The following is a 27,535-nucleotide window of genomic DNA, read 5'->3' on the forward strand; positions in this document are numbered from 1 at the left end:
AAGTGCAGACCGATTGTACTTTCAATGTCGAAGGCGACAGTCAAAAAAAAACAGGCAAAGAATAACAGAACAGGTAGGTAAGACTTCTAGACCAGGACTGAAGCTTCAGTGACGATAATACTAGGCATCACGTGACATGCCAAGCATATGGATAGACCAGGGTCAGAGGTCAAGCCAGTAGGGAGAAAGTGAAATATGTAAATAAGGCAATTTCACTACATTCCTCCCCGTTTTATTTAACAGGTCTAAATTATACATACTTATTCATAGAATACATTGATGATAATTTAAACATATTTGTAGTTAATAACAATAAATACAATACTCTGCAATAATTTGGTAGGAAAAAAAATCCAGACCTTTAATTTTGCAGAGAGTGAGTAATCAATGAGACATTCCACATGAACTTAGTCGGAAGATAATCCAGACCTGTAATTCTGCGGGAATTGTCTTCTCCTTCTTCTCCTTGTCTAACTTTCTCCTTCAAAATGTCAGCGGTAATTCCACGCAAGTGAAGAACAATGACTTTATCCTTACGAGTCAACTTAAGCACTAGGCGGAAGAAAACTTCCTCTTGATGTCTCCACAGCTTCACAGGGACAGTTCTGTCTAGCCTGATCTCACCTAATGTTACAACATATGGACTGTCCAACAAGTTCTTCATATGGAGGAATCTATCAGGTGTCGACTCATCAACATACTTGGGATGAACTCCTATAGCCTTCTCCAAGGACCACACATATCTACAAGCTATGGGTGTGTTGATGATTCACTATAAATAATAAAAAAAAATAAATATTTGAAAAAGAAACACAACACAAGTTGTAATTTTTTCTTTTTTAAAATATAGATGTATATACCTTGCTGTTTCATAGCACTAGGAATATTCTTCCTTGCCACAGAAGAGGGTCGTCGTGTCCACTGGAGCTATTGAAAAAAAGGTATGAAGCAGTTTACTTTGGAAATCGTGTTATTTAATTTAACGAAAACATTAATATCATTTGATAACCAATAAGAAATGTAAAACGGTATTATGTTTTGGACAAGTATTGCATTTAACTATTCCTTCTTTCAGAATAATTACCACCTCCACCTTCTATAAGGATTTTCTCCCCTTCGTCGCTGGACTCCTCTGTCGCAGGAAATAGTTCATGCATTAGAACACCAAAGCTGTAGGATTGCATTAAAACGAAGGCAACTCCCTGTTAGCTGGTATGAAGTCAGAGGAAGAACTTCCAACCAGTACTGCAGAGGACACCTCTTCCTCCGTCTCTGCATCTGAATTCACTCAAAATAAAATAAAACACTTTTACGGAATTATGGAGAAGGAAATAAACTGCGTTTTAGAAATACAGAAGTATGCCTATTGAAAACACTGAGAAACATACCAGGATTAATTTCCCAAGAATTTTACTTGGGACTCTGATACCTCTACCAACCCTGCCCATGTATCAAAGAGTGGTGTTGTGTAGTGGTATTTGGGTGGCGCATTTGAGGTGTAAATAGATTTTAGGTGGTTGAAGAATCCGTTGTTAATATTGGACTTAACATCTGCCCTCCACATGATCTCGACAAAATGGCCCTCAAATTGTGTTATCTTGGTCCCTGCCATCCTCTGTCCTGTTTGTATGGGCATAGACCTCTTCATTTGTTTCTTTATTGATATATGACTTCTTGAAAGCGTACTTGTGTAAAACGGTGAAGTGCTGATAGCCGAGATCATTCAGAGGGCAGTACGCAGACCAACCATCGCTGTATATTGATGAACCTTTTTCTATGTGTCTCTCGATGATGGGTAGCAGGATTTCGTCACTTATGTCAGACACTGGGTATAAAATGATGCCAAATATCCATATCTAAAATAAAACAAAAAATCCTGCTTAAGCAAAGACGCCTATAAATCAAAATGCATGCATTAATCAAATTTGTACCCACCAAAACTTGAAAAGAAAGTGGTTGAAATGAATATGTGAAATGGAGGCAACTTACCTTCAAACCACGATTTGGGTTGCCTTTGTGGAATTTAACCCGCCTGCCAAAGAGGGATTCATCAATTTCCAATGCCTTGAAATTTGCGGTGGCGGATGGTGGTGTGAAAGTATTCCTTAAACACCTCTCTTATAAAAGATGCCCAGTTTAACGCTTTAGTAGTGTACGACATTCCCGAAAAGCGGGAACACTGAGCAAGACTATATCTCTCTAAATAACATATAATAAACAATACAATGTCCTGCAACACCAAATTGCTTCTGTCAAAAAATGAATATCTTGTTGAGGACTTGGTGTGAAGTCTGTTTAAGGAACAGCGGAAAATGACCCCACCGGGAGCACGTGATAAAGTAGCTTATGTCATGTCCCCAGCACAGTTCTCAACAGGGCAAGCAAAAGATGTGGCCAGCAGATTATTTTGCCTACACCATCGGTAAAGCTCATTGTCAGACCTTGAAAAAAGTTGGAAAAAGTACCATGGGTTGACGAAATCTGCGGGAGTTATGTCTAGAATGTCGTTTGTGCGTCTCTCGCGGTAGCTCCCGCCACTTTTCCTTGTTTTGCACGGGCAGACCTAGAAGTCACTGAGAACAATTCTTGGGAAGGTTCATTTTATAACGTGAAGGGGGGGGGGGGGTAGGCCAGTTACAATGTAATTAAAATAATTGAATATGTATAGTTTGGGGCGGGGTATTGACGTCTTTGGGGCGGGGTATTGACGTCACACCAGAAATTGCACTGAATACAGCTAATCTGAAATCCTTGGCAAACGAGAAATAAAAAGATAAAAAAAAGAAAGCATGTTAAAAGTTTACGAATACATGTATCTTAATTCTTGAAATGTACAGATTTTAACGTAAATATCTGGGAACGTATCTTCTTACCCGTCCGTCTATATACTCATATCGCCTAGCCCTGACATTCCATGCGTAGAGGTTGTAATTTCTCCCATTGGAGAATAATCTACAATTGAGTTCTAAAATATCTAACTTATGGTTTGGAAGTAACGTCGAAATGTTTTTTTTTTTAAGTTGCATTTTTTTAATTAACCTTACCTGAAAAGTGCATTAAAGAGGTTGATGGCCGAGGAATCTTGGCCAATCTCATTAACGCAACCCATTCCATAAAAAATACATGGATTTAAACCGTTGATACAAACGAAAGCACTAATAAAAATTCTTTGAAAGTGCTTCAAACATGGAGTCCAAAACAATCGTCTCGTGGACAATGGCCAATCCTTTGCTGGTCCTACGATGTCGACATCCATTTCTCAGGAATTGCTCTGTTTCTGAACGCCATTTTATTTTGTGAAGAGCGTGTCGTTGTTTTTGTGTGTGTGTGTGTACTGCTGTGAAAGCTTTTATTATTTTATTGATCCAGTGTTATTAGACTTTATTAAAAAAAATAACAATACATAATACATTCAATAGTAACACCACCAATGTCAATCACAGCAGCAGAATATTTCCTCACGAGCGAGCCTTGTATACGTGTATAACTTCCTTTCGTCCTGCTCGCAACGACATATTCTTCCTGTTTAAATCTTTAGAAAGGTTCAGGCGGTTCTTTTTAAGGATGTCCTTTTTGATGACATGATTAGCAAATCTTTTTTCTTCCCATGCATTAGCTGTTGTACCTCAAGACGAAGGTATGCCATCTTCTGCCTCATTCACAAACTTTGTGATGTTCTATTCTTCTGCAGTTCCGAGTACACGGTGAAGTGTTGTTCTTTACGTTGCCTCCAATCATACTGGTGACGCCAGATGAAACCGAAGTCAAGTCTGGATTTAACTGTTTATTGTGAAGATTGTTGATTGATTGATATTTTTTATTACGTTTGGGAAAGGAGTTAACGTTTATTTGGGAGGGGGGGGGGGTGATTTTTTTTTTGACTGGGAATGGACACCCACCCCACAACCCTTTGGAAAAATTCATGGTTCCTCGCCAGGTATTTACGACCCTAATTCGAGGATCACAAAGAACATATCTGGAAGCATCAACACTGTAATCAAACGAAAGGGAGCACCCATTGACGCCATGGTTTTGTCACTGCATTATTTGCAGACATTCTACAAAGGCGAAATTCTTAGAGGAAGATGACGAGCTTAAAAAATCCACAGTACTGTGCATTAGATAGGAATGAAGTTTCCTTTCCAGAGAGCATCCGCCAACATGAGGAAATTGTAAAGATGACAAAGAGTGAGATTTCCATGGAGACATGTACAGCTTCTCAAGGACAACGATAACCAAGACCAGATTTCTGCACATTCTTCAGAAAGTACTACCCTAATGTATCTTGCTTTTGGATGCCATCTAGAATAATAGAGTGTATCCTCCCGGGGGCGCAAACATTTATTGTAGAATGAAGCAAAGGAGACAAGTATCCTGTAACACTTCACCCTCAGGAAAAGTGCCGGTGTCCAAGCCTAGGAAGCTTTTTTACTATATCCGGCAAAGCTGAACGTCGGCATTGAAGAACTTAAAGAAAATGATATACAACTTAACTATGAAAAATCAACAGGAAAAAAAAACCAACAAAAAATGAAAAAAGTGCAAAGACCGTGTGATATTGAGGAAGTCATTGCCGGTCCTGATTTGCAAAGACTAGATTGTTTTCGAGACAAGTTCCCGTTGAAACCGCATAGGAAATGTCGGATATCCCAGAAGGGGATTTGCTATAAGTTGCTACACTATCACCAGTTTTCGGTTCTAGGAAAATAAAATCTATTCAAACAATAGTGAATGTGTTAAAAGGTTAACATCGATCCGCGATTCATTATTGGTCCATCCAATTGTGGGACATCTTGATGTGAAGTTCGCGAACAGTTTTCCAGGCCTCTGGCACCATAAGCTTCACTCATTACTTGCAGTTAAACAGTTCAAAACTGTAGCCAACATTTCTTACATCTGTAACCGTGTGAAAAGTTAAATAGCAGAGCGAGACACATCATCTTCGCCTTATTGACTCTTATTTTCGATGATGATAGAGGTCTGATCCTTTGAAGGAATTGCAATGTTATATTATAAGATAAAACATTTAAATTTTCAATTACACATATGTTGAAAAAGTTGGACATTATTGTACTTAATTGAAATCATATATGCCACTTAGCCCAAGATATACAATGAAAACTGTACATATTAGTGTATAGCAATATATTGTAGTGTGGTATGAGTGTGTGCAGGAACGACTTAACCTGGCACCGTCCGTGTGTGATGCGCATGTGCGAGTTAGTTGTCGTCTGGTTTGAGTGGTGAACGGTAGTGTGCAGTTGTGTGAGACCGTGCAGTAAAGATTGCACATTTATACTGTTGCAAGTCTTGTATGATTTAATACTGAATACACATATAAACGTTTACCAGCGTTGTCAGTTTACACATACAATACTTCACTGCCGCTGCGAGCAATCGATTCTGCACGAGAAACCGTGTATTGAAATTCATTAATTTTTTTTCTGGCGGGAAGCTGTCAAAGTCCCACGCGTTTATTTACGGTAAATTTTATAAATTGGTTGACAATTAGCTTAAAGTTATGAGAATTTCTATTTATTCATGATGTGATAGTCATCACGGCCGCAGGGTTCTGGACGAATATTATGGTTTTTGTGCATTTTGTTGAAAAAATGCGCGGTGAGGCTAATCACCGGAAGATGCACATGGTCGAGCACATGGTATTGTAATACCGAATCCGCTTCCCTGCCAGTTGGAAGATTGAATTAAATTAAGCTGCTAACATATGTTTTGGTGATTTATATAACTTATTGTACATTTTTGTGAAATAAACTAAACACACTAGTTTGTTTATATATTCTGCCCCCCCCCCCCCCAAAGTAACATGATGCCTAAACACAGGCAGAATCCATTCAAAATAAACATCAACACCTGTGCCTATGAAGATCTTGGAGTCCTACCAGGTGTTGGTCAGGTCATAGCTGACCGTATATGGGAATTGAGAAAGCAAGGCCCCATTGACTTGGAAACATTTGTAGGCATACCTAAACTAAGGGTCACTCCAGAATTAATTGAATGTATAGATTTTCTGCCACCATTGTGCATAGACCATAGCTATGCCAAGCCCGCAAGTGATGGTATGGAGGAATACTTCATGGAGTTTCAGGATTATTAGGATCATGGTGAAGTAAATACTGAGCACAAGATGAATGACTGCACAGCAAAGCCATCTACTCATCTTCGACACACAGCAACCCCGTTGTCGGAACCTACGAGGACTCCTTCAACAGGTGAAAGTAGTTGTGCATGGCACGCATATAATGATGAGTCAACACCTACCCAGAAACTTCCTATACCTAGCAAAATGCGACCATTTTGTATTAAAATTTTTTTAAATATTTTTATTTTTAAATTTTTAAGTCCGTCGGATGGGACGTTAAATGGTGCCCCGTGTCAAGGATTGCAACCCCCTTGGCACGCAAAAGATCGTTTTTCTGGTTTTCGGAAAAGAGTAGGCTCACTGGGGGCCGCCAGAGAAACCAAAAATCTTTCAAAACCGATCATATACGAGGGCCGTTCAAAAATTACGCGGACTCTACTATTATTTACTCTTATAGACGTCATATAGAATTGAAATTTCACAGAAACATATTTCTGAAAGATTCCAATAAATCCTTGGTAAATATTTTGATTTTATTCAATTTCTCTTAAAATTATTGCTGTTTTGATACTGCTGATGGTGATGTACGGAGCACGGCAAAAATGTTGAAATACAAAAATGCGGTATTCAATATTTTATTTATTTATTTTCCAGATTTCACGATATCATTCAACAATTTTCTCTAAAAATTTCTTTTTATTGTTGTATTATAAGTATTTAGATTTCTGACGTAATATTTGAAGTACTAACAGAAATATTGCAATTTTTCTCCGATGTGACCCCTACGAAATCAATTTCAAAAATGACGTCTCGTAATTTGACGGAGTAGCGCACTTTTATCAAGTCATGAATCGTGCTGGGAAAATGCCAAATAAGCTTGATGAAACATATAGTAAACCAGCGGAATTTCCGACACATCTCTACAAAATATAGAAAAGAATTTTAGACTGTTAGATCTTAGTTAAAAGACAGTCCAGGAGTGATGGAAGAAGTTCATCGACAAAACACTGATCTGGACTGTTAAGAATGTGATTGAGATCGACTGACGTCAAACTTTACTTCAGAAATATCTGCAGTTTTGGGGTTTAACACAAACTAGAACACATAATACTAGTTTTATAGTTATTAAGCTGGATCAAAAATGGTATATGGATGTTTATTTTGAGTGGTTAAGGTAACCCAAACTAAACAGTATCATATACTAAGGGAAAATACTGAGATAATGAAAGCTCCCATTTTTTAAAATGCCCGTGACGTTGAAGGTTTTACTGCGCCGTGACTTCATGATATGTCCTGTTAAATCACCCGAAATTGATACTAATTTACAATATTTTTATATGGAATTTTGATGACCATATATAAATAGATTCTTTTATATCATTTGTGACTTTTTGCTTGATTATGTCGTCAAATATATTTTCTGTGCAACAAGTCCGCGTAATCTTTGAACGGCCCTCGTAGAATTAATGTTCAGCCGAAATATGGCTGAAATATTGCCGACTCGGCGTTAAACCCTAATCAATCAATCAATCAACAAACCTTATTTTTTAAGCAATGGTTTCACAACTGCCCCCTTGAAACTCGATGGAACAGAACACTCAGATATCGATTTGTTGATACGTGTTAGACGTGTTATTGTCCATTGAAAAACAATGTCTCGATTATCTAATCGTAGAGATGTGTTACGAAAGTAAATTATATCTTTTTGTAATAGTGTTAGATTTGTATAAAATAAAGTTGTAGAACTTGCCAGAATAGATATTTTAACTTTTTTTTCATTTGTCATTCAAAACCTAGATTCACCCCTTTTTTCTCCCTTACCTGTACACACACACACACACACACATATATATATATATAATAATCGGGAACGAGTACCCTCTTTTAGCGCCATTCTCAACAGCGAACGCGCCAAAATGGTAAGAACTGCACAGCACAGTTAAGGCTGCAATAAGGAGGCGGGGCCTAATTTTTACGGGAAATGCTTACTATGACATAACACAAATATATATGTTCTTCAAATTACCACAAAATGAAATGATTTGCTATTTTAACCTTTTCGCTGCCAACGTAATTTTTTGAATTGCCAAAAAACGTAACGTCACACGTAAATGACGTTACAATAGTTGTGACGTTATTAATAATTGCGGGTTTACGTTGTATCAATGACGTTAATCGCACCTGCGTTATGTATAATTTTAACAAATTTTATCAAGGCGAGGAAGATCCTGTTTCAACACATAATCTGAGACAAAGTAATTTTTTTTAAAAGAAAGAGACATTTCAAAAAATTGTGTTGTCTGAACATAACGTCATCTCTAACACGTACACAGTTGCACGGTCGATTCTTTATATTTTTTTTAAATTAAATTATGCACCGATTGATAATTTGGTAAATTTACTGTGAAGTATATGTAGTGGAAAGTGGATGTATTATAGCCAATAAAATTACTTCGGAATATGAATTGGTAAACTTTCCATTTTTTGCATACTGGTATGTATTTACAATGTACGGAAGATAAATACATTGTTTAAAAATAAAAGTACTCTGAACGCATTCTGTTTGAAATTTTATGGGGTTTTTTTCCTAAAGAAAAATGATATACCCCAACAAACACGTTCACTTATAAACCAGCTAGTCTGAAACTCTACACTGATAAGAAGACCGTGTAATATAGAGGGTATCGCCTTTATCAAGAATTTACAAACCTAAAACAAATCGCACGTATTTTATTGCTATACCTTGTTGTTTAGAGAATTCAAATACTGTTAGGAAATTTTTGTCTTCCTGACACGCCAAACCTTTATGCCATTAAATACATGAAATAAAAAAAATCAAATGTGTCATTTCTCATTTATTTACTTATTTTTTAAAAATAATTATTTTCTAGTACGAACTTTGAAAACTGAGAGTCGAAAATAGAATAGTCCTCACTTTGTATGCCTCTATTCTTTTCCCAAGTAAATTGTGAATGATTTACCTCAACCCTTATAAGTACTATTACTTTATTTTCAATCTGTATAGAGTACATATTAAACGTAAATGAATATACATGTACATTGCTTTTTGATAGAATTGCCAATATTGAAGCATTATGCAACAATTACATAGTTATAGGAAGTGGATGCACATTCTAGATTTAACGTGTACAGTGACCGATGTTCTTTCGTTTAACTTGAAAGAAAATGAATAATGGTAAAGCGGCTTTTTTTTCATTTTTCAAACATTTAACGGCCTCTCCGGTCTCAAACAGCGGTCTGTACTTGTATACAATTTACAATATTTTCAGAAATCGGTGGCGAGTGCAGATTTTTTTTTTTAGTGGGATACGAGTCAGAAGCAACCAGCTCAAACGTGAAAAACATATTTTGTGTACCGGGTATATTCATGTATACGAATGGAGGGGATAGGGGAGGGGCTTGGTTAAGTTTTTTTTCCAAATACACGACTCTCTCCTCATACTTTTTAAGTGGGCTTTGTTTTCCTAAGGTTGGTTTTTCGTTACTTTTACATATAGATATTTAATAACTCAAATGGAACATTTCAAAATGAGGGACCCCCCAACTCGCCTCATGAATTGTACATAGTTTTTAAAACTTAACATCCCAGGTTACCTGCAGTCCGTCAGCTTTGTATCCGATTCCATGCTTCTTTTGATACAAGATTAAACATAAACTGCATTTTTTGATGGATGGTCTACTCAAACATAGATCAACCACAAATTATGAAAATCGCCCTCCATTAGATCACTAAAGTTAAAGATTCATATACTAGTATATCGCCTTAATTTTTGGTAATTAATCCTTCCTGTTGGTTTATTATCAACTTGCAATACTGGAACGAAGCCCATTTATCTTTTAATATATTTTTCAGTTACGCGAGTCCACTTGCGATCTTTTAACAGGAAAGAAAAAAATATATAGTGTATTAATTTTTTAGACCCGGTTCTTCGCGTCTCAACCCTAATCCGAGTGTCCGAATATTGGGCGTTATCAAAATTTTAAATAAATGTACCGATTTCTGCGATAGCAATCGTATTATGATTTAACATAAATATTTTTAAAATACATAAACTCACCCTATTAAAATTTAAAAAGAGACTTCACAAAATTCCACATTTTTTCGCATTTTGTATCTAAAAAATATTCATGGTAACATAATTAAAAAGGATTGGTGGTTTAATAAAACTAGCTGCAGTAATGTAGCCCCTCCCTTTTTTTTGGGGGGAGGACCCTTTCCAATGAACAGTTATTTAATAAATTGAGATTTAACAACCCCCCCAATTAAAGAAAAGATACTCCCCCCCCCCAATGCTCAATCACTTTATGTTATACTAATTTAACTGAGAAACTCAACACTTGAGAATTACTGAAGAAGTCAATCAATAAGTTTAAAGCATTATAATAATGTATTCAAAACAATTCAAACTAAATCGCATGTTTTAGTAACTGTGTTTTTACTCTCTCTCTCTCTAATTGTATTTGTCTGTATAAATGTTTTCAAAGGTACAACTACACACATGTACATATTTCATAATGTAAATGGAACACACACGAATTAGTAGAGAGAAGGTCGATATTTAAAAAATCGCATATTTCGTAGCACGTACGTACTCTAACGGATGGGGGTTGGGGATGGGGATGGATCGAGTTTCACCCATTTTTTAAAAATGAAATATGTAGTCATTTGCTATGATGTAATACAATGCATGTATTTAGTTTATATTTTTTAAACTCAAAGACGGCTGTCCCCTTGCCGTTTTTTCTTTCTTCTTGAAGCCGAAAACAATAGTGAGAATTTTCAAAATAATCACCTTTAATATATTGTTTTTGCTTCTTGTTTTTCATTTTTCTCCACCCCCCCCCCTTTCCCGTTTTGCGCTTTAGGCAAGTTTCTACTGTAGTTTTAAATAGATTTTCATTAATTGTTTAATATTTACGTAGTCCCCAAGATATCATTAACCTGATGCATGATTAGCATTAATTCAAAGGGAAAAATATATAACACTTGTTGTTTGTACACGTGAACTTGATTTTGTATAGTCATCATCAGAGGGAGGTGCAATTTTTACGTCCTTAGCAAAAAATCTAAATAATCTGTAGTGTAAGGAATGTATTTAGGATATATCCTACACGATGAAAATAGAAAGATCAATAGACTTATAACAAAAAAAAAAAAACAAAGGCCCAAGGGCCTTGAATCGCTCTTCTGATAAATTGTACAATCTATCACTTCTTTTAATATTGAAGCCCTAACTCTAAATATCCTAAGATCCAAGATGCATCAACTGACAAAGTTTGATGATTCTTAACCAGTTAGGACTGGAGATATTTCAATTTAACTATAAAATACATGTACCATAAGTAGGTCACCGTGACCTACTTTTTAATTGAAATTTTCTGAGGACTTATGATGCATTAATTGACAAAGGTTAATGATTCTAAGCAAATAAGTTCCTTAGGTATTCAAAAGTAGGTCACCATGACCTACTTTTTGGTTGACATTTTTCGGAAAAAAAAACCCAAGGTGCATCATATGATTCTAAGCCAGAAAGTACCTAAGATACTTAAATAAAGTCATAAAATGTCAAAAGTAGGTGACCTACTTTTTGGTCGACATTCTCCGAAAACCCAAGATGCACCAGCTGACAAAGTTTTTGATGATTCTTTGCCAATAAGTTCCTGAGATATTCAAAAGTAAGTCACCGTAACCTACTTTTAGGTCGACATTTTCCGAAAACCCAAGATGCATCAACTGACAACGTTTGACAATTCTAAGCCAATAAGTTCCCGAGATACTTATATATAGCCATAAAATGTCAAAAGTAGGTCATGGTGACCTACTTTATGGTCGACATTCTCAGAAAACCCAAGATGCATCAACTGACAAAGTTTCATGATTCTTTGCCAATAAGTACCTGAGATATTCAAAAGTAGGTCACCGTGACCTACTTTTTGGTTGACATTCTCCGAAAACCCAAGATGCATCAACTGACAAAGTTTGATGATTCTAAGCCAATAAGTACCTAAGATACGTAAATATAGCCATAAAATGTCAAAAGTAGGTCACTGTGACTTACTATTTGGTCGATGTTTTCCGAAGACCCAAGATGCATTAACTGACAAAGTTTGATGATCATAGGTCTGAAAGTATTCAAAATATGCCTTTAAAACAATTTGAAAACAAATGCCTGCAAAATGTAAAAAGTAGGTCACAGTGACCTAATTTTTCATAAATATGTTTTAAGGCCTCAAGATGCATAACTTACAAGATTTGATGATTCTAAACCTCTCGGTGTCTGAATTAATGAGATTAAATGTTTTAGAAAGGATTAGCCATAAAATTCAAAAAGTAGGTCAAGGTGACCTACTTTTAAGTTGACGTTGTTTGAGGACCCAAGATGCATCAACTGACAAAGTTTGATGATCATAGGCCTTAAAGTGTGCAAAATATGTCTCAAAATTAATTTCAAAACAAATGCCCGCAAAATTAAAAAAGTAGGTCACCGTGATACTTTTGAGTTAACATGATGTGAAGTCCTAAGATGCATCAACGTACAAGATTTGATGATCCTAGTCTTTATAAGCAAAATATCAATATTTTTATAGAGTAAAATTTTGGTCAACTTTGAAGTGACCTTGAGACCACGCCCTTTGCCCCAAGGTAATTCCCCGTGCAAATTTTAATCTTCAACATATCCTGATCCTTGTATGTAAGTTTGGTGAAAATCAGCCTGGTAGTTCTGGAGAAGATTTTTTAGCAAACAGTACTTTTGGTTTTATTTTCCTGATTATATCCCCTTGTTTAAGGGTCCCAACCCTACTTTTAGTATAAATGGTAGCCCTTGGGCCAAGGATACCCTGTGACAAATTTGACAATGATTCGCCAAGGGGTTCTTGAGTTATGGCCCATATTCTAAAAAGTTTACGCACACCGCACAAATGGCCATAGCATTAGCTCTTTGAGCCTTTGGCTCAGAAGAGCTAATAAAAAAAAATAAACAAAAGAAACAATCTTTTTCGAAAATAGATTGTCATACAAACAATTTCATTCATTCGCCGTACATGTATATTTCCTCATTAGAGATTTCAATAAAATTGCGTCATTATTTTCCAGTAAAATTCTGGAAGAAAAATGGTCATATCAAACATATTAAACTGATCATGATTACCCTTTTCACTGTTTAAGCATTGAATTCATGCGTCTTGTTAAAAAAAAATCTATGAAATATTAAAAGTTACGTAATAAATATTTAGTCAATACGGAACAAATAAAAAAAAAATATTGATTAAAATTAAAATTTCGGAATACAATTAAAGCAAAAACAAACATTTGAACTTATTAGCTTTGGTTATCTTTTCAATATGTTTAATTATTATGTGCTTTTAGTTGAGTAGCAGCATGTAATATCTGCATTTAGGAAACTTACGAAAAATACATCGAACACGGGAAACAAAATTTAATTTGTTCTTTAGAAAATATGGCATGTGCAATGTCTCCATACGTAACAAAATAAAATAAATAAATTTGACAATATTATATCACGGAATTAAACAATTATTCAATCAATCTAAATGCCTGAATCAGGCGCGGATCCAGGAATTTTTTCCAGGGGGAAGGTCCACCCCAGTGAAAAAAAATCCAACCCAGAAAGAACTAAGTACGTTACGTTTTATTCGAAGGCCCACAATTTTTCGTATTTTCAAATACACGTTTGCAAAAATATAACTGCTATGTACATGTAGAAGAAGATTGGTAGTTTTGATATATGCATAACAAAATTTCACAAGTACGTTGATTAGAGGTATTCACAGGATTTAAACATCCGTTCTTTCCGGAAATTGCTATTTTTTCCACTATTTTTACAACAAATTCCCAAAATTGAAGTAGTGCACATCCCTCGAGCAAAATAAAACATATATATTTGAAAATAATTTGATAAAAGACAAGCAAAAATAATGGTAAGAATTTGATCGAGGAATGTGCAGTATGTTAATTTTGACATTTTATGACTATTTCCGGTGGCGGATACCAAGTTAGTCGAGAGGCTAATTCTTATCTAGGAGTAATAATAATGGTGCATTTCGTGTAATAATGCTACAAAATATATTTATTATTGATTGACCATATTTATATTGCTCATACAAATATATTTGTCATGAAAATAGCATAAAAACTAAAAAAATGTTTTATAGAAATGGCATACTATTTTATACAAGTAAGCCTTACACTTGATAATGTTGCCAGCAAGAAGGGAAGAGATCAATTTAATAAACTAAAGCAATAAAATAAAAATGTTCAGCTGACTAATGAAATCACTAAAAGTATTATTGCAGAAAAGAAAATGCTTTAAAAATTCGAGCCTTTATTTCATTTTGCTACTGAAACGGCCTAGTTGACGTCTGCATGTATGTAAATAAATTACGCAATAAACTCAAAGATGACGTCACAATAGGTCCCCTTGCAACACATTATTTTTTGGAAAGGGGGGGGGATAAATTCTTAATCTTTTGGATGCCGTTGGTCAGGACTGATCAGGTTAATTAATATTCTGAAGTCTTGTATTTTCAGTCATTTACACACGTGCACGGTTGATGTTTGAATATATTTTCAGATTTTACAATTCGACGCACAATATAAGCGTGTTGCATCTGCATAAGTTTACATTGTAGACATTGCTGTTAATATTATGCATATAAAAACAAAGACTCATATTTCACCTAGTAAAATTTTTTACCCGTATATTCTACTTAAGATCATTCCACATATAACAGAGTTGTGATTTCTTATCTGTCGAGGATCCAGTGAAGTTGAAAGAAGACTAGAATGAGAAAGCGACAGAAAGGTCCAAAAAAGAATTTCGGACAAAAAAAAATAATTAAAAAGCTGTATCGGATGAGGGGTTCACTTTTCAGCAAGGTTACCTGTCACTAAATTTTTCACCTCATTACGACTGTGAATGTGTACCACACAATTTAATATAAGTACTGTGGAACAAAATTATCTGTCTGAAAACAAGTTATTTATCAGGCACGAAGAATCAGGGACGCAGGGCCCCTTCCCACTTTTTTCCCAAACTTTGAAAATGTTCATTGAAAGACTGCCCCCTCCCCCCTCTGTTTGCTGTAGCGTAGGTAAAGTTTAGGAATTTAGTGTATTGGGGGAAAAATTGATTGTGAAAAAAAAGTTTGAATCTACCATGAGACGGGGCCTCGGTTTTTAAGATCTCATCCGAAAGACCGGCAACTTTCACTTCAAAGTGCCGAGCGCTAGAACAGTTGCTACCTATTTTTTATCGACATAGGTCGATCGCGGCCGAGATTCGAACTCACGACCTCCCGATCACGGAGCGAATGCTCTACCTGAAATGGACTGAAAAGCAGGCATAGATGCCTATGATCTTTCTCTCCATAGGTTTGGTATCGAAGGCTTACAATTCTTACTTAAAGATAGGCTCTCATATTGAGCGAAACTTCAAGCAACAAAGTCAAAACTTCAAGCAACAGTATTTATCTATAATTATATGTACGTATTTAAAAAAAGATGTAAAAGTGTTCTTCAAAGAAAGTAAATGTTTATACATGTTTATTTTTATTTTAATTTTTTTTTAAATTTATTTATTTATTTTTCATTATTATTATTATTATTATTTTTTGGAAAAGCTATACCAAGTCGGTGAAAAAAGCCTCAATAAGTTGCTAGAGGAAATGCGATAGAAAGTTGCCTATGCCAACTATCCAGAGAAGTGCTGCATCTCTACCAGCTTTTGAAGGGGGGGGGGGGTGATACTTGACTCGTGCATTTGAGAAGGATCATCCGGTGACACATAATATTATTAATCGAATGACAGTACTTTTTCAGGGGGTTTTTTTGAAACTTTTTCAGTCGACAAGACAGAAACGTTTTGAACACATTTTGTTTAGATAAATTCGAGAGTGACGCCGTGACTCGTTGGAAAGGATAGGCTTGGGAATTTGCCCTTTCAATGTTATCTATTTATTACAATTTCAAATAATTTTCGAAAATATCTTGAATGCTTTCTCATGAAATTTTATAGGGAATCTAACATTCTATAAAATAGTGTTAGAAGTTTTAATGCAATCTTAAAAGCAAACCAAGTAATTCGAAAAAAAAAAAGAAAAAAAAACCAAAAAAAAAAAAACACAAAAAAACAACAGTGTAGTTTTTTTTTTAAAATCAAACACTTTATGAATTAGAATAATCGGATACATATAATAAACGTACTATTAAATATGCCTTACGCATCTCTCTCTCCCCCTCTCTCTCTCTTGTTTTAAAATCATATAAATTAATCTCGTCATTTTTACGTATATTGTTGGACCCAAAAACCAAACTGTTTGTCTGAGGCCTTTATTTAACCGATCGATGGGTCGACAAATGCATTTTGGCCGAGAACATAGTCAATAAATGTTTTGTTATACTTTTGTATCTTGTGCTGGCTTCCATGATGTAAAGGATGACTGCACTTAAAGAGGCTGGGGGGTTGTGGCCATTTTTGGACTAAATTGATCTCCTTTAGAAGAAGAGCTCCATATGAAGATATAGAAAATGATCAAATTTCAAAAACTAAAATTTTTGAAATTTTTCTTTGCCAAATGATAGTTGACAGCTTAAGATATCATATCTAAAAAATTAAGTTAAATCTGGTGGTTTATTTGTGGTTAATTTGTTGAATCCCCCCCCCCCAGCCTCCTTAAGGACATGCGAAAATTGCGACAAAATAAACTCTCAAACAAGCATTTTCCTTTTAATTGCAGGAATGGTCAACATGTAATCTACAACTTTACGTTATTACATTAAATAAAAGTATGCACTTACGAAGTACGAAGCTGTTTTCAAAGGTGGAGGTCATCACAATATCTTGAATCTCCGTACGATAATGAGGACGCCCACTTTTTCACTGACTTTGTACATAGTCAGCGCATGTTTGTCTATTGTTCTCCGTTTAACCAGTAGTTGTTTATTTACATTAATAATGTTGTGTCAAAAGGAGATTAATAGACAAACATGCGCTCATGGTTTAAAAGAGAAAAAACTGCTTCTTCTTAAATTCGCTCTCACTGTTGTAACCAAGAGCTACGGCATGTTGAATGTTGAATAATTCACCACGTGATATCATACCTTAGGTAACTCTGTGAATACTAAATTCCGTCACGTGACTTGTAAGATAGCATGTTTTGTGCTAACTAGGACACTCTTCTCGAACACGTTGAATTGTCAGGCATCGATTCAAAATATTCTTTACTTACATGTACGTGCTCATATTGTTAATTTCGTTTTGAAACCTTTGTAAATACTACAGTAGTGTACTTGTGCCATAAAGGATAAAGAGAGAGATGAGAAAGAGTGTTCACGTGTTTTAACACATGTCATTGTTATTTATCTAGTCTAATTTTAGAGACATTTTTACACTGTTAGCTCCACCTCTCATGCATACGTAATGTTTAATCAAGGGCAGGTAAGTGTAAAATCTCTATATTTGGAAAGGAGTAGGGACAAAAAACATAGAATTATTCGATTGTATCACAGTCTAAAATCATTTTAACATTTGAATTTTGTGCCAAATTGATAGAATTCCATAGTAAATATACAAAAGTGAAATAAGGTTACACTGTAAGATATAAAAGCAGCAGAAGCGACGGAAAAAGACCCAAAACCCAGTGTTAAGTGCAGTTATCCTTTACTTAAACCACACCGGTTAAAATTGGTCAATTTCGTCACTATCGAACACCAATGAATGCAAATGAGATTTAGCTGATCTCGCCCACAATTTCGACGAAAGCGGTCCAATTTCTCATCGACAGGTCAAATATCTTACTCCGCGGCCAAACATCGATTTTTTTTATGACCGCTCAGTACAACATTAGGAATGTGTATAGATTTATATAAAACCAATTTTTAATTCTGGAAATCTTCAGAATAAACTCTGAAAATATTGTAGGGAGCAAATGTCAAAAGCGATTCGTGCATACATGTATGTGTATAAATGATAGAGGCTGTATTCGAATGATTAAAACTCTATACCAGACAAGGGCGGTCTGTGAGAAAATGGATTATCTGTAAAAATCTGAACAGAAACTTTGAGTTGGTAAAGTCATGGAAAGAGAAGGGCGCTTCACAGTTGCTGATCTTGTAAATGCACAGTTACGCGGTAAAATAATAATAAAAAAAAGCATGGACAAACAAAATTATGCTACTAGTACGATTGTTAGCAAAATAAATTAACGTTTTAATAAGTGGCTATTGGAGCAAACTGTGTGAAATGTAAAGGGAGAATTTTTTTAAAACACCATGACGCAATGTTTTTTGACGTTATAATGTAGCTCCGGGGTTACCAAACATGTTGATTTTAAAACTAAGTAAATTAATTTCTGTTAAATCGAATGGAATTAAACTTCACATATCAACAAAATAAATATTTTTATATAAGAAAATGTGTTCTTTTCAATATTTCTTGAAAGTAATATAACGAACTTTCCAACAACTCTTGTATTTACGTAGCGTCGCTAGGTTGACGTCATAACGTCATAGTGTTATTTTCCAAAGAAACTATCTATATTCAGTTAGCTTTGTAGGAAAATTGATTTGAGATAATTACAAAAATTAAGTTGAATTAAAAAGAGGACATCTTAGACATGTTTCAAAAAAATCTTCATCAGATTTGGGGACAGGGCCGAATTTGGTACTTAACGTACTTTCTTCTTTGACAAATTTCTGGGTTGGATTTTTTTTTACAAATTTTGTCACAAAAACAAAAAAAAAAAAACAAAAAACAAAACGTGAAAATCCTATTTCGTGGGGTTGGGGTGGGGGGTAGTCGTTGACTTCCAAATCTTCTTCATACCTATGACTTCATACCAACTTAACCATATCCAAGTTTTTTAGGGGAGGTCTGCATTTTCTAAGGGGGGGGGGGGTCCAAGGTCACTTTTTACTTGGTTTAGTATATAAACTCACATATTTATAATCTATAAACTCGGAACGTTTTCTCAAGGTTTGGCTTACACGTACTTGTTATTATGACGTCATTTACGTAAATTGACGTTGATTCTAACCGTTGCTGGCAAATGGATGAGTAGTACCTCAATATACTCAATTTATAATAGTATGAGAATATATTTTTGAAATGAAATCGTGTTCATTGAGCATATTCAATAATAATAATAATACCTGTTTTATAAGTAACAACTCATTTATTTGAAAAAATTCATGGCGTCATCGCTGGTATGAAATTCACTTTGTTTATCCATAAATTTTCCTGAAATTTTCCTGATATTCTACAAATAAGCCATAAGAACTTTAATGTTATGCAATAAAAAGATGCAAAAGTTTAATAATTATTTACGTTGAAAAGAAGTAAAAGAAATACATAGTCACAATTCATTTCAATAAAATTGGCCTAAAATCGGCCCCGTGGCACTCTACGCAACTGTGTGATCGGCCCAAAATCGGCCCTTTGGCACAGAAGTGGTTAAACTGTTGGATAGCTTTAAACTACATCAATGCTTACTATTTTTGTTGTTTAAACCCCACAGAGTAATATATAAACAATTCACTGATCGCAATGGACTTGTCAATGTGACGTCATATCGCAAAATTTGACGCAGTTTGTATGCAGTGAGAGGCGGATCAAGTTATATTTTATACAATGAAAAATGTATTTTGTAAGTAAATAAAATATATTTGCAGATATATAAGAGGACATTAACTTGGATGCAATGTCTATTTTATGATTTTATTCATATACTTCCCGTACATTTCCTAGACAAGCGATACTGCCGTATATTTGTATGCAGATTCATTGAAGGGTAATAGAAGGGTCGTAATAAATCGATATATTGCAAGGGCATACCCTCAATGAATTATGACAAGCTTTTACACATAATCTCAAGAGGTATGAAGATATTTGAAAAGTGCTTCGAACCTGATGAAATCTTGCAAATGAATAAATTATATCTATGTTTAATGTACTTGACCAGCAAAATATTCAGCATACGGTCTAACAAACGTAATTTTAGCAATCATATAGTAGAATCTATATAGGTTGGCAGCACTTTTCACAAATTACAAAAAGTGTTGAAAATAATTATAAATCAAACTTTGATTTTTAACGTGGTTATGCCCTTGCAATATTGGAATTTATAGATGACCTCAATACTGCAGGTATATTTGCTAAAATCACGTGACTGCCACATTACATCACAAGTCCAGGTAAGAAATCTAATCGTCCCCAACATGTAGTTTTCAACCACATTACATTTGTCTGATGATAGTAAAGTCCTAAAAAGAATCGCCCATCCTTGTAAAGAATGTATTTTCTATATATAAATTCCCCCGTGGGGACCCGGGGTGATAAGAATAGGTCCCTGGCACCCCCTTGCATGTCGTAAAAGGCGACTAAATGGGGCAACCTGTTGGCCGTGGGTTGCGACCCGTGTTGGTGGAGAAGGGGATCCTGGTGGCTGAGGTCTGCGGGTGCTGGGTGTAATGCACCTGTCTGACCAACACTCCACTTTGGCCCCATATTCATCTAGACGGGAGGTCAAGTTTGGCCCGACTTGATCAATCGGCTGGTCACGCCGAGCTTATAATATCTATATGCCTTTAGTATTGATGTTTTTGCAATGTCCTATTCAACAATTGTTCACATTTTTTGCAACTTACCAATACGCCGACGTTTCCATATTGATATTTAAATTAAGCGGTGGCTTAGGGTCAATCAGGTATATCATGTCTGAGTATAGTTTCTTTGTATCCTCTTGGTGTCGGTCTTACTGGATGTCCGTTTGACTAGATATCGCCCTTGTTGGCGCTCCGAGGCGGGCGGGGAGCAAGGATTCTGAACTTCCTTCGTGTAACCATGGCTTCTTCTAAGAAACGTTCTTACCCATCAGATTTAGACTCCTTCAATGATGAGCAATTAAAAACTGTTGCGGAACACTGGCCCCGCTTCATCACACTTGAAGCACAGTTATCAGATCAGCAAAAAAAGCCTTTAACAAAAATATCGCCTTTTATCATACAAAAAGGCATACAAGGAATTATTGGTACGCCCAAATCTGTGAAAAAGTTGAAATCTGGAGCTCTACTTATTGAAGTAAGCAAGAAACAACATTCAGTTTCATTGTTGGCTCTTAAAATGTTGGCAGATATCCCGGTACTCGGAAAAGTTCACAGTGGACTCTAAACCAGAGTAAAGGTATCTTGTTCGACAGGGATCACGACCTGGATGGTATTCCTGAACAGGAAATCCAACATGAATTGGAATCCCAGGGAGTGATCTCTGTTAAACGGTTCACAAAAAAGCGTAATGAAATGATTGAACCTACAAACACTTACCTTTTGACATTTGCTATGCTGACTCTCCCAACTAATATAAAAGTGGGACTGTACCAAATGAAAATTGAAACATTTGTACCCAACCCTTTGCGTTGCTTTAAATGCCAGCGATTTGGGCATGGGCAAATGAATTGTAAAGGCTCGGAAACATGCTTCAGGTGTGGTGAGGAGAGGCATGACGGTAAAACTTGTCAGAATGACCCAAAGTGTAAAAACTGCAAGGGAGAACACATGGCGTCTTCAAAACAATGCCCATTGTGGAAAAAAGAAAAAGAAATACAGAAAGTTAAAGTAGAAAAACGAATACCTTATCCAGAGGCAAAAAAACTAGTTAACATGTATAGTGTTCCGACACCTAAATTGACATCATATGCAACAGTTTTGAAAACATCCTCATTGAAGGATATGTCCACACAGGTCTGCGAGAATGATATTCTCCAACAGACCTCTTCTTCAAAAGTGTCTTTGTCATCTAATGACAAAGGTAAAACGAAAACAGTGCCTGCTTCTGCGGGCCCTGCAGCTGCGGCTGCGCCAAAACCTGTAGCTGCGGCTGTATCCAGGCCTGCAGCTACTTCTAGACCATCTGGGAGACAGAACACGTCTCCTTCCAAAAATTCCAAAAAACAGTTGAGTGATCGGATACCAAAGGGTACAACAGACCCCGTTGCTTTACATAATAAATTCGGGGCCCTTGAAGAAATGGATTTTACAACATCACATTCATCTTCTTCAAAAGACCGAAACCTTTCCCCAAAAAAGAATAATGGGAGGATATCCCCTATCACCCACAATAAATAAAAATGAATCATCCTACAATTATTCAGTGGAATTGTCGAGGTTTTAGAGTTAATTTTAACGAATTATCTTTACTTATTAGGGACCATTGCCCAGTAGCAATATGTCTTCAAGAAACACATCTAAAAGAAACCGATAAGATAAGTGTTAAAAACTATATTATGTATAACCATTTTGCTCCAACTGAAAGAGCCTCTGGTGGTTCTTCTTTGGCAATACATAACAAATATATTCATAGTCAGATAGATTTAAAAACAAATTTACAAGCAATAGCCATACGTCTTACTCCTGATAAAACAATTACACTTTGTTCTGTATATATCCCTCCAAATTATCATTTACAGTCTCAAGAATTAACGGAATTAATTCAACAACTTCCTGCCCCCTTTCTTCTCATGGGAGACTTCAATGCCCATAATCCGCTGTGGGGTGGTGATAAAATAACAGATAAAGGTAAAAAACTGGAAGATGCTATATCTCATCACAATTTATGTATATTAAATGACGGTTCAAACACTTTTCTACATCCAGGAAATGGTTCATATTCCTCGATAGATATCAGTATAGTGGACCCTTCTTTACTTTTAGATTTCGATTGGTCCGTACATGATGATCTGTGCGGAAGCGATCATTTCCCTATCATTATTAAACAAAACAAACCTTCAAACAACAGTTGTATTCAACACTGGAAATTAAACAAGGCGGATTGGACTCAATTTGAATACTTATGTTCACAAAATATTTCGGCGGATAAATTTGAAAATCATCCTGACCCTATTCAAAAATTTACTGAAATTTTATTAAACACGGCAAATGAGTGCATACCTAAAACCTCAACGAATTCTACTAGAATCAAAAAACCATGGTTTACAGAAGAATGCGATGCAGCTATTAAAGCTCGCAAAAAAGCAGAAAGACTTTTTCACAAATCACCATCTTCTATAAATCTTAATAATTTTCGGATATTCCGAGCAAAAGCCCGAAGAACTATAAATTACAGTAAAAGAAAGTCATGGAAAAATTTTGTTTCAAATCTAAATTCACATACACCTATTCACAAGATCTGGAATGCTATAAGCAAAATAAAAGGAAAAGGTTCAGGTGAAAAATATCAACATCTTAATGTTGGAAATCAAATTGTCACAGATCAAAAAGAAATTTCAAATGAAATAGCCGAAGCAATTGCTAGAAATTCCTCGACAAATAAGATGAGCGATAATTTTATAACTTATAAAAATTCACAGGAAAAGAAAACATTAGATTTCACTTCTGAAAACAAAGAATGTTATAATGAACCATTTACTTTCGATGAACTACAAAAATCCTTAGATAAATCCCATGATACAGCAGTGGGACCGGATCAGATTCATTATCAATTAATTAAACACCTTCCAAAAAGCAGCAAAGAATGTCTTTTGCAAATTTTTAATACGATCTGGGAAAAAGGTAATTTTCCACAATCCTGGACACAGGCAACAATTATTCCTATTCCAAAGCCTGGAAAGGACCATGCAGATCCAAATAACTATAGACCAATTGCTTTAACAAGCTGCATATGCAAAACCATGGAACGGATGATCAATGAACGCTTGATATGGTTTCTTGAAACTAATAATATTATAACAAATATACAGTGTGGTTTTAGAAAAACCCAAGTACAATAGACCATCTAGTAAGGCTGGAAACCTATATACGAGATGCCTTTGTTAAAAAAGAACATGCAGTATCTATATTTTTTGATTTGGAAAAAGCATACGATACTACTTGGAAATATGGTGTCATGAGAGATCTTTTTAATATTGGCCTCAAAGGAAATTGGACAAAATTGGACAAAGGAATCCTCGACAAATAAGATGAGCGATAATTTTATAACTTATAAAAATTCACAGGAAAAGAAAACATTAGATTTCACTTCTGAAAACAAAGAATGTTATAATGAACCATTTACTTTCGATGAACTACAAAAATCCTTAGATAAATCCCATGATACAGCAGTGGGACCGGATCAGATTCATTATCAATTAATTAAACACCTTCCAAAAAGCAGCAAAGAATGTCTTTTGCAAATTTTTAATACGATCTGGGAAAAAGGTAATTTTCCACAATCCTGGACACAGGCAACAATTATTCCTATTCCAAAGCCTGGAAAGGACCATGCAGATCCAAATAACTATAGACCAATTGCTTTAACAAGCTGCATATGCAAAACCATGGAACGGATGATCAATGAACGCTTGATATGGTTTCTTGAAACTAATAATACTATAACAAATATACAGTGTGGTTTTAGAAAAACCCAAGTACAATAGACCATCTAGTAAGGCTGGAAACCTATATACGAGATGCCTTTGTTAAAAAAGAACATGCAGTATCTATATTTTTTGATTTGGAAAAAGCATACGATACTACTTGGAAATATGGTGTCATGAGAGATCTTTTTAATATTGGCCTCAAAGGAAATTGGACAAAATTGGACAAAGGAATCCTCGACAAATAAGATGAGCGATAATTTTATAACTTATAAAAATTCACAGGAAAAGAAAACATTAGATTTCACTTCTGATAACAAAGAATGTTATAATGAACCATTTACTTTCGATGAACTACAAAAATCCTTAGATAAATCCCATGATACAGCAGTGGGACCGGATCAGATTCATTATCAATTAATTAAACACCTTCCAAAAAGCAGCAAAGAATGTCTTTTGCAAATTTTTAATACGATCTGGGAAAAAGGTAATTTTCCACAATCCTGGACACAGGCAACAATTATTCCTATTCCAAAGCCTGGAAAGGACCATGCAGATCCAAATAACTATAGACCAATTGCTTTAACAAGCTGCATATGCAAAACCATGGAACGGATGATCAATGAACGCTTGATATGGTTTCTTGAAACTAATAATATTATAACAAATATACAGTGTGGTTTTAGAAAAACCCAAGTACAATAGACCATCTAGTAAGGCTGGAAACCTATATACGAGATGCCTTTGTTAAAAAAGAACATGCAGTATCTATATTTTTTGATTTGGAAAAAGCATACGATACTACTTGGAAATATGGTGTCATGAGAGATCTTTTTAATATTGGCCTCAAAGGAAATTGGACAAAATTGGACAAAGGAATCCTCGACAAATAAGATGAGCGATAATTTTATAACTTATAAAAATTCACAGGAAAAGAAAACATTAGATTTCACTTCTGAAAACAAAGAATGTTATAATGAACCATTTACTTTCGATGAACTACAAAAATCCTTAGATAAATCCCATGATACAGCAGTGGGACCGGATCAGATTCATTATCAATTAATTAAACACCTTCCAAAAAGCAGCAAAGAATGTCTTTTGCAAATTTTTAATTTTAGAAAAACCCAAGTACAATAGACCATCTAGTAAGGCTGGAAACCTATATACGAGATGCCTTTGTTAAAAAAGAACATGCAGTATCTATATTTTTTGATTTGGAAAAAACATACGATACTACTTGGAAATATGGTGTCATGAGAGATCTTTTTAATATTGGCCTCAAAGGAAATTTAATAAACCCATGATGATCCGCATTTGCAATTAGATGGCGACATAATAAAAGTACTTAAAGAGATTAAATTTTTAGGTGTCATATTTGATAAAAAACTGTCCTTTATTCCTCATATCAAAATGCTTAAAGAAAAATGTACTAAAGCTCTAGATGTTATTAAAGTTATTGCAAATACTAAATGGGGAGCGGATAAGAGTACTCTTCTTAAACTCTATCGCTCTTTAGTAAGATCAAAATTAGATTATGGCTGTATTGTATATGGATCAGCAAGAACCTCTTACCTAAAAGCGCTTGACGCAATCCACCATCAAGGACTTCGGCTCTGCTTAGGGGCTTTTCGAACTTCCCGTGTAAACAGTTTATATGTTGAAGCAAATGAGCCACCTCTCGATTTAAGAAGAATAAAACTAACTTTACAATATTTCATAAAATTTAAAGCCAATAGAGATAACCCAGCATTTGACTGTGTGTTTCATCCACAGCATGAAAATTTATATAATAAAAAGAAAAAATGCATTAAATCAATTGGTCTTAGATATAAAAATCATATCAGGGATTCCGAGCTACCTTTGAATATTGTAAAATCTACTACTCGTTCTGCAATACCGCCATGGAAATTAATTAAACCAGTTGTAAATACTGCCCTAACAGAATTCATAAAGTCAGAAACAAATCCCATCGTTTTCAAACAAAAATTAGCAGAACTTAAACAATCCAAGCATTCCACAATCGAGATTTATACAGATGGTTCAAAAGACAAAAATAAAGTTGCTGCCGCTGCAGTGGTTGAAAATAATGTGTTTTCTACCCGACTTCCAAATGAAGCAACAATTTTTACAGCCGAAGCAAAGGCAATACAACTTGCATTTGACTATATACAATCATCTAGTGATAACTTGTTTACAATTTTTTCAGACTCCCTCTCCTGTTTACAATCCGTAAACAGTATGAACATTGATCACCCATACATTTTAGATATCTTAATCAAATACCATAGTTTCATTAATCAAGGTAAAATTGTTGAATTTTGTTGGATTCCAAGTCATATTGGTATCTCTGGAAACACTAAGGCTGATAGTGCTGCGAAAATTGCACTTCAGTATGAAATTGTTCACTTTAAACTTCCTTATACTGATTTAAAATATTTAGTAAAAAATTATGTAAATTCTCTTTGGCAAATATTTTGGGATTTTTGCGATGATAATAAACTCTATACAATACAGAACAAAGTCAATCAATTATCTGATTTCGGCCTGAAACGTCAGGACGAAGTCATTATATCAAGATTACGCATCGGACATTCAAGGTTTACTCATTCATATTTACTTAACAGGGAACATCAACCTGAATGTATCTCGTGTGACTGTGCAATAACTATACAACATATACTATTAGAATGTTCTGATTTCTCGCCTATACGTAGTAGACTCTTTAATAATGTGCATACAATGCATGATCTTTTTAAAAACACTAACCCTTTTACAATTTTAAAGTACTTACAAGAAACTGATTTTTACAGTAAGATTTAAATGAATACATTTTAAATAACGATTTTTTGTGGTTAATAATTTAGCTGCTTGTATAAATTTTTAATTTTAAGGTCCGTCGGATGGGACTTTAAATGGTGCTCCGTGTCAAGGATTACAACCCCCTTGGCACGCAAAAGATCGTTTTTCTGGTTTTCGAAAAAGAGTAGGCTCACTGGGGGCCGCCAGAGGAACCCAGAACTTTCA

The 27,535-nt window shown here is 35.1% G+C and overlaps 1 pseudogene; it reads right to left on the reverse strand.

The window, feature by feature from the left end:
• Positions 1-361: 361 nt before the first annotated feature.
• On the reverse strand, positions 362-3,096 carry LOC133179529 (uncharacterized; annotated as a pseudogene).
• Positions 3,097-27,535: the final 24,439 nt, after the last annotated feature.

This window comes from Saccostrea echinata, unplaced genomic scaffold (genome assembly GCF_033153115.1).
Source record: "Saccostrea echinata isolate AGI-Se365-2 ecotype Australia unplaced genomic scaffold, CSIRO_AGI_Sech_v1 ptg000005l, whole genome shotgun sequence".
In the NCBI taxonomy this organism is placed as follows: domain Eukaryota; kingdom Metazoa; phylum Mollusca; class Bivalvia; order Ostreida; family Ostreidae; genus Saccostrea; species Saccostrea echinata.